Raw genomic sequence first — 18,009 nt, forward strand, 5'->3', positions numbered from 1 at the left:
GCTGCCTCTTCTGAGCCGTCATCACATGTCCCAGTTTCAAATTCAAAGTCACCCCAAACCTCACAGCTATGCTCTGGCAAACTCTTTCCTGGAGTAAACTCAACCTCGTGGGTTAAAACTTCTTCATCTGCTTTCTTATCAAACCCCTGCAGGGTAGCAGCATCCTCTGCCACTGGGTATGCCTTTACCTCATCAAGAACACAATTATTAAATTTATCACACAAAACAAGCCCTTCCGAGCTGTAAAAATCATCAGGGTCCGACACTAAACCTCTTTGCTGCAACTTTTAAACTGTCTCTGCCTTTCTGCCAAGTGATCTTCACGTTGCCATTTCTCCCTCTCGAGCTGTCTCTGTCTTTCTGCCTCTTCTCTCTGTTTTGCTGCCTCTCTCGCCTCACGGACCCTCCTCTTTTCTGCTTCAACAGCCTCGAGCTGTTTTAATTTCAATTCATGCTCCATTCTTAATTTTTCCAGCTGAAGCTGAAGCTTATTCTCAGCACATTCACCTTCCACGAACAACTCTAACGCCTCCTCATCAACCATTCCCTTATCTATAAAATGCTGGGCTATTATCGTCTGTATCTGAGCTCTCCTCATTATAGTGGTCACCTTCAGTTTTAACTTTTGAACAATTCCCAACAGCACAACCCTCGTAGCATCATCCAACGCTTCCCAACATAAACTCCTCAACACTAACATCCATTTCTGCTGTATTTCCACACAACCAAATCGAAAGAGATTTTCCCCCAATCAATTCAAACCAGCCTCCCGACCAATTTTTTCTTATCGCAGCTGCAGGCCCCAATTTATGTCACGAACCCCGTGACGGGAATAAAGAACCAGCAGAGATGGAAAACACCTTGAAGTCCAGTTTTGCTATAAACTAATAATATTTATCAGTAACTATGCAATACAGAAATATAAATGTAAATAAATCAAACAGGTTAGCAATGATTACATATATATATGTAAGTATATCAATAAGTGTGGAAATATATGTGTGAAAAACCAAGCTTCTTTAAGTCTAGGGGTAAAAATATACAGTCTAACGATGATGAGTAAAGTTCAGTTCAGTTCAGTTCGCGGTATTTAGTTGTGTAGTGATGGAGAAAGAGAGAGAGATTTGAGTCTTCAGGTGAGCTGACGCCCTCGATCTTCTCGTTGTCCTTCGAAATTGTTTAAAAGTCACTGACTGTGACTTTAACAAAGGGGACCGGTTTTCTGTGGTGCAGCTATCACCCAGGCGAGGGTGGACACATGGACAACTCCCCACCACTCAACCCTTTTTCTTCTTTTCACTGTAAGAGTGATGGATCGATCCATCTGATCGATCCTCCAAAATCCACTTTTTCTGTGGACACAACAGTGCTCATTCAGTGTCCAGAACATGTGTCTGAGGTCTGTATCATCTGACCTCCTATTTTATCTTCCCGTGCTGAGCGTCAACTGTCATTCAAATAATCTCTCCTTCCTCTCTCTGTGAAAGAAATGCAAGCAGGCAAAAATCCTTGAAGTAGTATCAACAACCTGCCTTCGGTCACCATGGCAACCTTACAGCTGCTCGGTGCCATCTCCAACTCCAAACTCAGTAGAAATCCGAAGTTATTTCCAGTGCCTTAAAGTGACAGTCCAACCAGTTAATTTTCGTCTCTCTCTCTCTCTTTTACAAACAAGCTATCAATGTTTAATAACTCTCTCTCTCTTTTCAAAAGCACAGTTAATAGGGGTACTTCAGGATCCCGTCACAGTCGGCCCTCTAGAAATTCCCCCTCCTGCAATCCAGCACCAATCAGATTTCCCCAATCTATCTGTATATTGAAGTCCTCCATGACTATTGTAACAATGCCCTTTTGCCATGCATTTTCTATCTCCCATTGTAGTTTGTAGGCCACATCCTTACTACTGTTTGGCGGTCTGTATCCAACTCCCATCGGGGTCTTTTTACCATTGCAGTTCTTCACCTCTATCTATAATGATTCAACACCTTCTGACCCCATTTCACTTCTTTCTAATGATTTGATTTCATTTTTTACTTACAAAGCAACACCACCCCTCTGCCTTCCTGCCTGTCCTTTTGATACAATGTATATCCTTGGACATTAAGCTCCCAGCTATAATCTTTCAGCCGTGACTCAGTGATGCCTACAACATCATATCTGCCAATATGCAACTGTGCTGCAGATTCTCCTACCATATTCTGTATTCTCAGCACATTCACCTTCAGTCTTGCATTCACCCTTTTCAAATTTGTTGCACCATGCTCAACCTTTTGAATCCAAACTTTATCTAAAGTCTTACCAACTTCAGCCTCCACAAACTCTCCACTAACAGGTCTGGCACCCTGGTTCCCATTCCCTGCAAACTCTAGTTTAAGCCTCACCAGACAGCATTAACAAACCTTCCTGCTTGGATATTTCTCCCCCTCCAGTTCAGGTGCAAACTGTCCCTTTTGCACAGGTCCCACCTTCCTTGGAAGAGAGCCCGATGATCCAAAAATCTTACGCCCTCCCATCTACACCAACTCCTTAGCCATATATTAAACTGTATAATCTTCCTAGTTCTAGCCTCACTAACACATGGCACATACTTTAGTCAGAGGGTGGTAGATCTGTGGAATTTGTCGCCACGAGCAGCTGTAGAGGCCAGGTGATTGGGTGTATTTAAGGCAGAAATAGATAGGTTCTTGATTAGCCAGGGCATGAAAGGGTATGGGGAGAAGGATTATTGGAGCAGCCCATGATTGAATGGCGGAGCAGACTTGATGGCCCGAGTAGTCTAGTTCTGCTCCTATTTCTTATGGTCTTATGGTTTTTAACATGGCACCTAACTCCCTGAACTCCCCATGTAGGAACCTGCCCATGTCATTGGTACCTCACTGGATCACAACCTCTGGCTGTTCACCCTCCCACTTAAGAATGCTGAGGGCTCGACTTGAGATATCCTGGACCTGGCACTCGGGAGGCAACATAGCATCCAGGGATCTTGTTCTCTCCCACAGAACATCCTGGCCATTCCCCTAACTAATGAATCCCCTATCACTACAGCGTGCCTCGTCTCCTCCCTTCCCATCTGAGTCACAGAGGCAGACTCAGTACCAGAGACCTGACCACTGTGACTTCCCTCTGTTCGGTCATCCCCCTGACAGCATACAAAGCAATATACCTATTGTCGACGCGGTTGGCCACAGGGGTACTCTGCACTGGCTCTTTAACCCCTTTCTCCTTCCTGACCATCACCCAGTTTCCTGGGCCCTGTACCTTGGGTGTAACTACCTCCTCTATATGTCCTATCACCTCTTCAGCCTCCCGAATGATCTGGAGTTCATTCAATTCCAGCTCCAACTATTCAACACGGTTTGTTAGAAGTTGTGGCTAGATGCAGGGAGACATTGGAGATCTGCCAGCCTTCCCACATTCTGCAAGAGCAGCATTGCACTATCCTACTTGACATCTCCACTGTCGTATCTGAGCAGAGGTAAAGAAGAGAAGGAAAAAACTTGAGTTTTTCTTTCCTTCGCTTTCTCTGACTGAAGCCTCAGGGAGCTAAAGCCTGAAAATCACCACTCTGTCTGTGTCTACTCCAATGAAGGCTGCTACACTTGCCCCTGCCTTCGTTTAAGTTGCTCTTACTAATTAATCCCGAACGCCGATTGGCCACCGGCCAAAAGCTTTATTATGCTGCCGCGAACTGCTCCTGCCTTTCATCCTTGGCAGTAGACGTGATTAAAGTCCCTTCCTTTCCAAACTTCCAAAGTCCAGATTGGCTGCTGGTCAAAGCTGTAGTCAAGTTTAGTGTTGAACAGATTTCTTCATGGCAGTAAGAACAAAGTAAATCTGATTGCGCTTTCATGCCGCTGATTTTCCAAACAATTCCCTCTCTTACCTTTAACAAGTGGGACGAGAGATAGTCATAGTCATACTTTACTGATCCCGGGGGAAGTTGGTTTTCGTTACAGTTGCACCATAAATAATTAAATAGTAATAAAACCATAAATAGTTAAATAGTAATATGTAAATTATGCCAGGAAATAAGTCCAGGACCAGCCTATTGGCTCAGGATGTCTGACCCTCCAAGGGAGGAGTTGTAAAGTTTGATGGCCACAGGCAGGAATGACTTCCTATGACGCTCTGTGTTGTATCTCGGTGGAATGAGTCTCTGGCTGAATGTACTCCTGTGCCCAACCAGTACATTATGTAGTGGATGGGAGACATTGTCCAAGATGGCATGCAACTTGGACAGCATCCTCTTTTCAGATACCACCGTCAGAGAGTCCAGTTCCATCCCCACAACATCACCGGCCTTACGAATGAGTTTGTTGATTCTGTTGGTGACCCTCAGCCTGCTGCCCCAGCACACAACAGCAAACATGATCGCACTGGCCACCACAGACTCATAGAACATCCTCAGCATCGTCCGACAGATGTTAAAGGACCTCAGTCTCCTCAGGATATAGAGACGGCTCTGACCATTCTTGTAGACAGCCTCAGTGTTCTTTGACCAGTCCAGTTTATTGTCAATTCGTATCCCCAGGTATTTGTAATCCTCCACCATGTCCACACTGACCCCCTGGATTGAAACAGGAATAGGAAATAGTCAGTTCAATACCCAACACAGTTTTCATGCAATGTAACCTGAACAAAAGCAAGGGTAATATATTAGAAATGGGGTAAGAAAATAATGATTTGATAAAAGATGGAATGATATTTTATTAGTTTTATCTGGAAATAAAGTATAGTAACAGGCCCTTTCAGCCCAATGAAACCGCACTGCCCATTTGCACTCCTGCGACCAATTAATCTCGTAACCCGTGCGTCTTTGGAGTTTGGGTGGAAACCATACTACCCGGTCGTGGGGAGAATTTACAAAGGCCTTGCAGTCAGTGATGGAAATTGAACTCAGTTTGCTGGATCTGTAAGAGCATTACACCAACCACTACACTGCCATTTTGATCAGCATTGTAGGACAAAGGATGAATACTTCTTAAAGTCATCGCACCTTGATAAAATGGCTAATTCCACAATCAAATACGTAAGGAAAAATGCATGCAAATTTGATTCTGACACTCAAGAATTGAGTAGGTGAAATTAAATATAGGGGATGCTTTACCTCATGCTGTGAAGCTGTGTATTTTTGGGAAGACATAAAAATAATGTTCTAGATATCCTTCTTTATTGATTTAAATATATCCTTCTGGCTATAGAAATTCCTCCTTATCTCTTTTGGAAATTAAAATTAAATCTTGTCAAACACTGGGTGCTTTGTCCAAGGATCAAAGGATGCTGGAATGAAAGGCCAATCATAGGAGGAGGCTGTGGGCCTGTACTCACTTGAATTCAGAAGAATGAGGGATGATCTCATTGACAACCTATCAAATAATTGAAAGGCCGAGATAGAGTGAAATTGGAGGGGATGTTTCCTATAGTGGAGGAGTCTAGGACCAGAAGGTACGCCTATGACTGTGTGACTAAATACAGCTCCAACACCATATACAAGTTTGCTGATGACACAATTGTTGTGGACTGTATCAAAGGTGGTGATGAATCAGCATACAGGAGGGAGATTGAAAATCTGGCTGAGTGGTGTCATAACAACGGCTTCTTACTCAATGTCAGTAAAACTAAGGAACCGATAGTAGACTTCAGGAAACCAGTTTCTCCCGGGATCAATAAAGTATGACTATGACTATGAAAGGGAAACCAGAGGTTCATGAGCCAGTAATCAGTGGAGGATCAGAGGTGGAGAAAGTCAGTAACTTTAAATTCCTGGGTATCACTATCTCAGAGGACCTGTCCTGGACCCATCATAGAAATATAATTGCAAAGAAAGCACAACAGCACCTCTACTTCCTCAGAAGTCTGTGGATATTTGGCATGTCATCAAAAACCACAGCAACCATTTATAGATGTGTGGTGGAAAGTGTGCTTCCTGGCTGCATTATGGCCTGGAATGGGAACACCAATGCTTTGAGTGGAAAATCCTACAAAAGGTAGTGGATTTGGCCCAGTATGTCATGGGTAAAACCCTCCAAACCATTGAGCACATCTACATGAAATGTCACCATAGAAAAGCAGCAATCATCATCAAAGATGCCCACTACCCAGGGCATGGCCTTTTCTCGCTGCTACCATCAGGTAGAAGGTACAAGATCCTCAGGACCTGCACCACCAGGTTCAATGTCTGTTACTACCCCTCAACCATCAGGCTCTTGAACAAAAGGGGATAATTACACTCATTTAAGGACTCTTTTATCTCGTTATTTCATGCTCATTACTTATTGCAATTTATTTATTATGTGCATTTGCAGTTTGTACTCAGGAAGCTGAATAGGCTAAGGTAGATAAATCTCCTGGACCAGATGGAATGCACCCTCGTGTTCTGAAGGAAGTAGCTGTGGAGACTGCGGAGGCATTAGCGATGATCTTTCAAAGGTCGATAGATTCTGGCATGGTTCCGGAGGACTGGAAGATTGCAAATGTCACTCCGCTATTTAAGAAGGGGGCAAGGAAGCAAAAAGGAAATTATAGACCTGTTAGCTTGACATCCGTGGTTGGGAAGTTGTTGGAGTCGATTGTCAAGGATGAGGTTACAGAGTACCTGGAGGCATATGATAAGATAGGCAGAACTCAGCATGGATTCCTTAAAGGAAAATCCTGCCTGACAAACCTATTACAATTTTTTGAGGAAATTACAAGTAGGCTAGACAAGGGAGATGCAGTGGATGTTGTATATTTAGATTTTCAGAAGGCCTTTGACAAGGTGCCACACATGAGGCTACTTAACAAGATAAGAGCCCACGGAATTACGGGAAAGTTACATATGTGGATAGAGCGTTGGCTGATTGGCAGGAAACAGAGACTGGGAATAAAGGGATCCTATTCTGGTTGGCTGCCGGTTACCAGTGGTGTTTCACAGGGATCAGTGTTGGGGCCACTTCTTTTTACATTGTACATCAACGATTTAGATTATGGAATAGATGGCTTTGTGGCTAAGTTTGCTGACGATACGAAGATAGCTGGAGGGGCCGGTAGTGCTGAGGAAACGGAGAGTCTGCAGAGAGACTTGGATAGATTGGAAGAATGGGCAGAGAAGTGGCAAATGAAGTACAATGTTGGAAAGTGTATGGTTATGCACTTTGGCAGAAAAAATGAACGGGAAGAGACTTGGAAGAGCAAATCTGCAGAGAGATAGCTGGCAACTGCAGGAAACATAAAGTTGTGGTGGTAGGGGATTTTAATTTTCCATACATTGATTGGGACTCCCATACTGTTAGGGGTCTAGATGGTTTAGAGTTTGTAAAATGTGTTCAGGAAAGTTTTCTAAATCAATATATAGAGGGACCAACTAGGGGGGATGCAATATTGGATCTCCTGTTAGGAAACAAATTAGGGCAAGTGACAGAAGTCTGTGTAGGGGAGCACTTTGGTTCCAGTTATCATAACACCATTAGTTTCAATTTGATCATGGACAAGGATAGATCTGGTCCTAGGGTTGAGGTTCTGAACTGGAAGAAGGCCAAATTTGAAGAAATGAGAAAGGATCTAAAAAGCGTGGATTGGGACAGGTTGTTCTCTGGCAAAGATGTGATTGGTAGGTGGGAAGCCTTCAAAGGGGAAATTTTGAGAGTGAAGAGTTTGTATGTTCCTGTCAGGGTTAAAGGCAAATTGAATAGGAATAAGGAACCTTGGTTCTCAAGGGATATTGCAACTCTGATAAAGAAGAAGAGGGAGTTGTATGAAATGTATAGGAAACAGGGGGTAAATCAGGTGCTTGAGGAGTATAAGAAGTGCAAGAAAATACTTAAGAAAGAAATCAGGAGGGCTAAAAGAAGACATGAGGTTGCCTTGGCAGTCAAAGTGAAGGATAATCCGAAGAACTTTTACAAGTATATTAAGAGCAAAAGGATTGTAAGGGATAAAATTGGTCCTCTTGAAGATCAGAGTGGTCGACTTTGTGTGGAACCAAAGGAAATGGGGGAGATCTTAAATAGGTTTTTTGTGTCTGTATTTACTAAGGAAGCTGGCATGAAATCTGTGGAATTGAGGGAATCAAGTAGTGAGACCATGGAAACTGTACAGATTGAAAAGGAGGAGGTGCTTGCTGTCTTGAGGAAAATTAAAGTGGATAAATCCCCGGGACCTGACAGAGTGTTCCCTCGGACCTTGAAGGAGACTAGTGTTGAAGTTGCAGGGGGCCCTGGCAGAAATATTTAAAATGTCGCTGTCTACGGGTGAAGTGCCGAAGGATTGGAGAGTGGCTCATGTTGTTCTGTTGTTTAAAAAAGAATCGAAAAGTAATCCGGGAAATTATAGGCCGGTGAGTTTAATGTCAGTAGTAGGTAAGTTATTGGAGGGAGTATTAAGAGACAGAATCTACAAGCATTTGGGTAGACAGGGACTTATTAGGGAGAGTCAACATGGCTTTGTGCGTGGTAGGTCATGTTTGACCAATCTGTTGGAGTTTTTCGAGGAGGTTAGCAGGAATGTGGATGAAGGGAAGGCAGTGGATATTGTCTACATGGACTTCAGTAAGGCCTTTGACAAGGTCCCGCATGGGAGGTTAGTTAGGAAAATTCAGTCGCTAGGTATACATGGAGAGGTGGTAAATTGGATTAGACATTGGCTCGATGGAAGAAGCCAGAGAGTGGTGGTAGAGAATTGCTTCTCTGAGTGGAGGCCTGTGACTAGTGGTGTGCCACAGGGATCAGTGCTGGGTCCATTGTTATTTGTCATCTATATCAATGATCTGGATGATAATATGGTAAATTGGATCAGCAAGTTTGCTGATGATACAAAGATTGGAGGTGTAGTAGACAGTGAGGAAGGTTTTCAGAGCCTGCAGAGGGACTTGGACCATCTGGAAAAAATGGGCTGAAAAATGGCAGATGGAGTTTAATACAGACAAGTGTGAGGTATTGCACGTTGGAAGGACAAACCAAGATAGAACATACAGGGTTAATGGTAAGGCACTGAGCAGTGCAGTGGAACAGAGGGATCTGGGAATACAGATACAAAATTCCCTAAAAGTGGCGTCACAGGTAGATAGGGTCGTAAAGAGAGCTTTTGGTACCTTGGCCTTTATTAATCGAAGTATTGAGTATAAGAGCTGGAATGTTATGATGAGGTTGTATAAGGCATTGGTGAGGCCGAATCTGGAGTATTGTGTTCAGTTTTGGTCACCAAATTACAGGAAGGATATAAATAAGGTTGAAAGAGTGCAGAGAAGGTTTACAAAGATGTTGGCGGGACTTGACAAACTCAGTTACAGAGAAAGGTTGAATAGGTTAGGACTTTATTCCCTGGAGCGTAGAAGAATGAGGGGAGATTTGACAGAGGTATATAAAATTATGATGGGTATAGATAGAGTGAATGCAAGCAGGCTTTTTCCACTGAGGCAAGGGGAGAAAAAAACCAGAGGACATGGGTTAAGGGTGAGGGGGGAAAAGTTTAAAGGGAACATTAGTGGGGGCTTCTTCACACAGAGAGTGGTGGGAGTATGGAATGAACTGCCAGACGAGGTGGTAAATGCGGGTTCTTTTTTAACATTTAAGAATAAATTGGACAGATACGTGGATGGGAGGTGTATGGAGGAATATGGTCCGTGTGCAGGTCAGTGGGACTAGGCTGAAAATGGTTCGGCATAGCTAAGAAGGGCCAAAGGGCCTGTTTCTGTGCTGTAGTTTCTATGGTTCTATGGTTCTATGGGCAGACTGTTATTTAAATGGGGAAAGAATTCAAAGTTCTGAGATGCAAAAGGACTTGGGAGTCCTCGTACAGGATACCCTTAAAGTTAACCTCCAGGTTGAGTCAGTAGTGAAGAAGGCGAATGCAATGTTGGCATTCATTTCTAGAGGAATAGAGTATAGGAGCAGGGATGTGATGTTGAGGCTCTATAAGGCGCCGGCAAGACCTCACTTGGAGTACCATGGGATGTTTTGGTCTCCTTATTTAAGAAAGGATGTGCTGACGTTGGAGAGGGTACAGAGAAGATTCACTAGAATGATTCCGGGAATGAGAGGGTTAACATATGGGGAATGTTTGTCCACTCTTGGACTGTATTCCTTGGAGTTTAGAAGAATGAGGGGAGACCTCATAGAAACATTTCGAATGTTAAAAGGCATGGACAGAGTGGATGTGGCAAAGTTGTTTCCCATGATGGGGGAGTCTAGTACGAGAGGGCATGACTTAAGGATTGAAGGGCGCTCATTCAGAACAGAAATGCGAAGAAATTTTTTTAGTCAGAGGGTGGTGAATCTATGGAATTTGTTGCCACGGGTGGCAGTGGAGGCCAAGTCATTGGGAGTATTTAAGGCAGAGATTGATAGGTATCTGAGTAACCAAGGCATCAAAGGTTACGGTGAGAAGGAGGGGAGTGGGACTAAATAGGAGAAAATGGATCAGCTCATGATAAAATGGCGGAGCAGACTCGATGGGCCAAATGGCCTACTTCTGCTCCTTTGTCTTATGGTCTTATGGTTTACAGTTTACAGTTCCTGTTGTTTACAGTTTACTGTTCTATAGATTTGCTAAGTATGCCAACAGAAAAGAATCTCAGGGTTGTACGTGGAAACATATATGTATCCCGATAATAAATTTTACTTGGAACTTTGAACAGCCTCAGAATACAAGGATGTCCCTTTAGGGAAAAAAAATAAGGAGGAATTTCTTTAGCCAAACAGTGGTGAATTTGTGGAATTCATTGCCACAGATAGATGTAGAGACCAAGTCATTAGATATATTTAAATGATATATTTAAGCATATTTGATCAAGGCAGGACTGTGTAGAGGCGTGGATGTCAGCGAGTTAGACTGGCGGGAGGAATTTAAAAGGACAGAGTTTCTGCTTCAGCAGTTTGATCGAGGCACGACTGCGGAGGTGCGTGGACGTCAGCGAGTTAGGGAAGAATTAAAAAAGCAGATAGCTTTATAGAGCGGGCGCCAGAGGAACGGGCGTTAGAGTAGAGGGAGTCAGAAGAGGAGGGTTTTGACTCAACGGGGCTTCATCAATAACAGGTCGAGGTGAGGTAAGCTACTTGTGAAGAATAGGAAGAGGAAATATTTCTGTAAGTTTGGTGTTCTGCACTGGGTGTCACATGTGGGATGTCCAGAAGACTACCAGCCTCCCAGACGGCCACGTCTGCGCCAGGTGTGTGGAGCTGCAGCTCCTTTGGGACCAGGTTAGGGAACTGGAGATGCAGCTCGATGACCTTCATCTGGTCAGGGCAAGTGAGGAGATGATAGAGAGGAGCGATAGGCAAGTAGTCACACCGGGCCCTCAGGAGACAGATAAGTGGGTCACAGTCAGAAGAGGGAAGGGTAAGAATCAGATACTCAAAGAGCAGATAGGGAGGCAGATTCTGGAATGGTGCAGTAATAACAGGGTTGTTGTGATGGGGGATTTTAATTTCACCAATATCGATTGGCATCTCCCTAGAGCAAGGGGTTTAGATGGGGTGGAGTTTGTTAGGTGTGTTCAGGAAGGGTTCCTGACACAGTATGTACAAAAGCCTACAAGGGGAGAGGCTGTACTTGATCTGGCATTGGGAAATGAACCTGGTCGGGTGTCAGGTCTCTCAGTGGGACAGCATTTTGGAGATAGTGATCACAATTCTATCTCCTTTACCATAGCATTGGAGAGAGATAGGAACAGACAAGTTAGGAAAGTGTTTCATTGGAGTAAGGAGAAATATGAAGCTATCAGGCAGGAACTTGGAATTGGGAGCAGATGTTCTCAGGAAAATGTACGGCAGAAATGTGACAAATGTTCAGGGGATATTTGTGTGGCATTCTGCATAGGTACGTTCCAATGAGACAGGGAAAGGATGGTAGGGTACAGGAACCATAGTGTACAAAAGCTGTTGAAAATCTGGTCAAGAAGAAAAGAAAAGCTTATGAAAAGTTCAAAAAACTAGGTTATGATAGAGACCTAGGAAATTATAACGCTAGCAGGAAGGAGCTTAAGAATGAAATTAGGAGAGCCAGAAGGGGCCATGAGAAGGCCTTGGTGAGCAGGATTAAGGAAAACACCAAAGCATTCTACAAGTATGTGAAGAGCAAGAGGATAAGATGTGACAGAATAGGACCAATCAAGTGTGACAGTGGAAGAGTGTGTGTGGAACCGGAGGAGATAGTAGAGATACTTAATGAATACTTTACTTCAGTATTCACTACGGAAAAGGACCTTGGCAATTGTGGGGATGACTTATAGTGGACTGAAAAGCTTGAGCATATAAACATTAAGAAAGAGGATGTGCTGGAGCTTTGGGAAAGCATCAAGTTGGATCAGTCAATGGGACTGGATGAGATATACTCCAGGCTACTGTGAGAAATAGGGAGGCAATGCTCTTTGCATCATCAGTGGGGACGGGGGAGTTTCCGGAGGATTGGAGGGTTGCAGATGTTATTCCCTTATTCAAGAAAGGGAGTAGAGTTAGCCCAGGAAATTATAGACCGGTGAGTCTTACTTCAATGGTTGGTAAGTTGATGGAGGAGATCCTGAGAGATAGGATTTATGAACATTTGGAGAGGCATAATATGATTAGGAATAGTCAGCATGGCTTTGTGAAAGGCAGGTCGTGCCTTCCGAGCCTGATTGAATTTTTTGTGGATGTGACTAAACATGTTGATGAAGGTAGAGCAGTAGATGTAGTGTATATGGATTTCAACAAGGCATTTGATAAGGTACCCAATGCAAGGCTTATTGAGAAAGTAAGGAAGCATGGGATCCAAGAGGACATTGCTTTGTAGATCCAGAACTGGCTTGCCCACAGAAGGAAAAGAATGGTTGTAGATGGGTCATATTCTGCATGGAGCTTGGTGACTAGTGGTGTGCCTCAGGAATCTGTTCTTGGACCCCTTCTCTTCATGATTTTTATAAATGACCTGGATGAGGAATTGGAGGGATGGGTTAGTAAATTTGCTGATAACACAAAGGTTGGGGATGTTGTGGATAGTGTAGGGGGCTGTCAGAGGTTACAGTAGGACATTGATAGGATGCAAAACTGGGCTGAGAAGTGGCAGATGGAGTTCAACCCAAATAACTCTGAGTTGGTTCATTTTGGTGGGTCAAATATAATGGCAGAATATAGTATTAATGGTAAAACTCTTGACAGTGTGGAGGATCAGAGGGATCTTGGGGTACTACGAGCACAATGAACGGATGTACCACAAGCACTGTTGCACAGCCTGCCTCTGGTGGTGCGTAGACCCTGAAGCAGAGTCCGTGGTTGTGACGTGAAGTGCCCAGCGGCCTCTCCTTTTCCTAAATTCCTGTATCCCTCTGTTGTGCTCTTAAGACCAGTCAAGTCCCGATCCCTGCGGAGGTCTCCATTACATTTTGGGTAGCTCCATGGGACACAGAATATTGAACATAGAATAGCATAGGCACTTCAGTCCAAAGTGTTGTGCCAACCTTTTAACCTATTCTAAAATAATGCTTCCATCCCACATAGTTCTCCATTCCTCTATCATCTATGTGCTTATCTAAGAGATTTTTAAATGATCTTAATGTGTCTGCCTCTACACCACCCTTGGCACGTGTCCATGCACCCACCATTCCCTACATAAAAATCTTACCTCTAACATTCCCCCCTATACTTCCCTCCAATCACCTTGAAATAATACTCTCTGATATTAGCTACTTCCATCGTGGGAGAAAGGTTCTGGCTGTCCACTTTATGCCTCTTATATCCTTCTATCAAGTCTCCTTTCCTCCTCCTAGCTTGCTCAAACTCTAGTCCTTGCATCATCCTGATAAATCTCTTCTGCACCCTCTCGAAAGCTTCCACATCCTTCCTATAATGAGGCAACCAGAAATGAACACGATATTTCAAGTGAGATCTAACCAGAGTTTTATAGAGTGCAACATTAGCTCATGGCTTTTGAACTCAGTCCCCCAATTAATGAAGGCTCCTTTTTCAGAATAAATAACTCAAGGTCAACTCCAGATGATTTCAAATTCTTAATTAACCACATCAACTTAACCTGCTGGCAAATCAATGCTCAAACAATTTGATGCCTGTGTCTGTAAAACCCTTCTCCTGGAATATTACCTCTAACTACTATTTCTGAAACTGCTGGCATTGGAGAGGGTTCAGAGAATGATCCCAGCAATGAAAGAGTTAATGTATGAGGAGCAATTGATGGCTCTGGGCCTATACTCAAAGTAAACTCCAGATGGTTTCAAATTCTAAGTTAACCATACCAATTTAATCCGTTCAGAAGAATAATAGGGAGGTGGAGGGGAGGGGGAAATCTCATTGAAACTTGTGGAATTTTGAAAAGCCCAGATGGAAAGGAAATGGATAAAACATACTGTAGCTTGTCTGAACAATAGAATGTACATTGTAAAGAAAGGTAACGTAAAGTAAAGGCATCCATTAGTCTCGCGAGACCATGGATCTGCACCTGGAAAGTCTTCACCAGCAGTTGCCCATGCTGCAAGTCTCCCCTCTCCATGATACCAATGTTGTCCAAGGGAAGGGCAGTAGGACCCATACAGCTTGGCACTGGTGTCGTCGCAGAGCAATGTGTGATTAAGTGCCTTGCTCAAGAACACAACACGTTGCCTCGGCTGGGGCTCGAACTCACGACCTTCAGGTCACTTGGCCACGTGCCCACTAAAGAACGGTATGTAACATAAAATATTAACAACACAAATTTTCTTTAAATACTGAATATTGTAAGGCCTATATAGAGTGAGTGGATGTGGAAAGGATGTTTCCTATTGTGGGAGAACCTAGGATCAGAGGGGAAAGCCTCAGATAGAAGGATGTCCCATTAGAACATAGTTGAAGAAGAATGTCTTCAGCTGGAGGGTGGTGAATCTGTGGAATTCATTGTGGAGCCCAAGTCATTGGGTATATTTAAAGCAGAGGTTGATGTGTTCTTGATTAGTGAGAGCGTCAAAGGTTACAGGCAGAGGGCAGGAGAATGGGGTTGAGAAGGAAAATAAACCGGTCATGATCAAATGGCCAAGCAGATTCGATGGGCCAAATGGCCTTATGAGACCATAAAACATAGAAGCAGAATTAGGCCACTTGGCCCAGTTGAGTCTACATGAGGGAGTCCCCAGTGAGCCACAAGGAGATCAGAGCAGTAGGGACAAAAGATCATTATGTAGCATAGAGAGGAGGCCTGGTGGAAGAATCTCTCCAGGGAGAAACTCTCAGTGTAATCTTCCTAAGTTTACAGTATGTTTTCATACACTTAAATACAAAGATAAAAGCAGGTAATGGAATATACATTCAACGGCCACTTTATTATGTACACACTTGCACACCCGCGTGTTAATGGAAAATTCTAATCCGCCAATCATGTGGCAGCAACTCAATGCATAAAAGCATGCATACATGGTCAAGAGGCTCAGACATTCATCAGACCAGACATCAGAATGGGGAAGAATTGTGATGCAAGTCACTCTGACCATGGAGTGATTGTTGGTGCCAGACAGTAACTCGGTAGAAGTGCATTCCTGAATGCACAGCACGTCAAACCTTGAAATGGATGGGCTACAGCTGGAAAGACCACAGAAAACATTCAGTGGCTGCTTTATTCGGTACAGGAAGCACCCAATAATTTCGACAACAGCATCTCCACTACGATAAAGCAACCTCAGCTCCAATGGATAGGTCATCCCATTCAGATGCCTAATTTACATCTTCCTAAAGGGATCATATACTCCCAGTCCAATCCTCATAGAGGGATTGGAAGTAGTGTGAGCAGTTTCAAGTTTCTGGGTGTCAAGATCTCTGAGGATCAAACCTGGTCCCAACATATCGACGCAGTTATAAAGAAGGCAAGACAGTAGCTGTATTACATCAGGAGTTTGAAGATACTTGGTTTGTCAACAAGTACACTCAAAAACTTCTACAGATGTACTGTGGAGAGCATTCTGACAGGCTGCATCACTCTCTGGTATGGGGGGTACTACTGCACAGGACTGAAAGAAGCTGCAGAGAGTCGTAAATTTAGTCGTCTCTATCTTGGCTACTAGCTTACAAAGCACCCAGGACATCTCCAGGGAGCGGTGTCTCAGAAAGGCAGTGTCCATTATTAAGGACCTCCAGCACCCAGGGCATGCCCTTTTCTCACTGTTACCATCAGGTAGGAGGTACAGAAGCCTGAAGGCACACACTCAGTGATTCAGGAACAGTTTCTTCCCCTCTGCCATCCGATTCCTAAATGGACATTGAACCCTTGGACACTACCTCACTTTTTAAAATATATAGTAGTTCTGTTTTTGCACGATTTTTAATCTATTCAATATACGTATACTGTAATTGATTTATTTATTTACTATTATTATTTTATTTCGTGATTTTTTTCTTCTACATTATGTATTACATTGAACTGCTACTGCTAAGTTAACAAATTTCAGGACACCTGCCAGTGATAATAAGCCTGATTCTGATGCAGTTAAAGGAAGCTTAGCCAGCTCCTGGTCGGCAATTTGCTCAAGAGGGAACTGCGCTACATGAGAGCGACTGACGCTGTGCCACAGAGAACAAGCTGTAGCTGTGAAAGGAGAGACTGAATAACCAAAAGACCCAACACCTAACCACAGCCACTGCTTACTCTTGCCCACACCGCATCAGAATATGTGGATCGCAAACCAGCCTCTACAGTTGCCTCGAGACCTACCAATAGACAACCCCTTAGGAGAACATCATACATGTCTCAAGTGATCACACTACTGACATTATAGAAACATAGAAAACCTACAGCACAATACAGGCCCTTTGGGCCACAAAGCTGTGCTGAACATGTCCCTACCTTAGAAATTACTAGGCTTACTCATAGCCCTCTATATTTCTAAGCTCCATGTACCAATCCAAAAGTCTCTTAAAAGACCCTATCGTATACGCCTCCACCACTGCCACTGGCAGCCCATTCCACACACTCACCACTCTCTGCGTAAAAAACTTACCCCTGACATCTCCTCTGTACCCACTCCCCAGTAACTTAAACCTGTGTCCTCTTGTGGCAACCATTTCAGCCCTGGGAAAAAGTCTCTGACTATCCACACGATCAATGCCTCTCATCATCTTATATGCCTCTATCAGGTCACCTCTCATCCTCCATTGCTCCAAGGAGAAAAGGCCAAGTTCACTTAAATTGTTTTCATAAGGCATGCTCCCCAATCCAGGCAACATCCTTGTAAATCTTCTCTGCACCCTTTCTATGGTTTCCACATCCTTCCTGTAGTGAGATGACCAGAACTGAGCACAGTACTCCAAGTGGGGTCTGACCAGGGTCCTATATAGCTGCAACAGTACCTCTTGGCTTGTAAATTCAATTCCACGATTAATGAAGGCCAATACCCCATATGCTTTCTTAACCACAGAGTCAACCTACGCAGCTGCTTTGAGCGTCCTATGGACTCGGACCCCAAGATCCCTCTGATCCTCCACACTGCCAAGAGTCTTACCATTAATACTATATTCTGCCATCATATTTGACCTACTAAAATGAACCACTTCACACTTAATCTGGGTTGAACTCCATCTGCCACTTCTCAGCCCAGTTTTGCATCCTATCAATGTCCCGTTGTAACCTGTGAAAGCCCTCCACACTATTCACAACACCTCCTACCTTTGTGTCATCAGCAAACTTACTAACCCATCCCTCCACTTCCTCACACAGGTCATTTATAAAAATCATGAAGAGTAAGGGTCTCAGAACAGATCCCTGAGGCACAGCACTGGTCTCCGACTTCCATGCAGAATGTGACCCATCTACAACCACACTTTGCCTTCTGTGGGCAAGCCAGTGCTGGATCCACAAAGCAATGTCCCCTTGGATCCCATGCCTCCTTACTTTCTCAATAAGCCTTGCATGGGGTACCTTATCAAATGCCTTGCTAAAAAACCATATACACTACATCTACTGCTCTTCCTTCATCAATGTGTTTAGTCACATACTCAGAAAATTCAATCAGGTTCGTAAGGAACTGCCTTCCCTTAACAAAGCCATGCTGACTATTCCTAATCATATTACACCTCTCCAAATGTT

General features: G+C 43.7%; 1 protein-coding gene and 1 long non-coding RNA gene across 2 annotated transcripts in view; one reads left to right on the top strand and one right to left on the bottom strand.

The window, feature by feature from the left end:
- The window catches only part of LOC134343579 (collectin-10-like), a 134,881-nt gene that overhangs the window by 29,514 nt on the left and 87,358 nt on the right, over nucleotides 1-18,009 (top strand). The window lies entirely within an intron of this gene.
- The window catches only part of LOC134343575 (uncharacterized), a 31,775-nt gene continuing 18,232 nt past the window's right edge, over nucleotides 4,467-18,009 (bottom strand). Inside the window, exon 3 of the long non-coding RNA XR_010017277.1 lies at nucleotides 4,467-4,567. This is a non-coding gene — a long non-coding RNA (uncharacterized LOC134343575). The remainder of the gene's footprint in view (nucleotides 4,568-18,009) is intronic.

The sequence above is a fragment of the Mobula hypostoma genome, chromosome 1, assembly GCF_963921235.1.
Source record: "Mobula hypostoma chromosome 1, sMobHyp1.1, whole genome shotgun sequence".
Classification (NCBI taxonomy): domain Eukaryota; kingdom Metazoa; phylum Chordata; class Chondrichthyes; order Myliobatiformes; family Myliobatidae; genus Mobula; species Mobula hypostoma.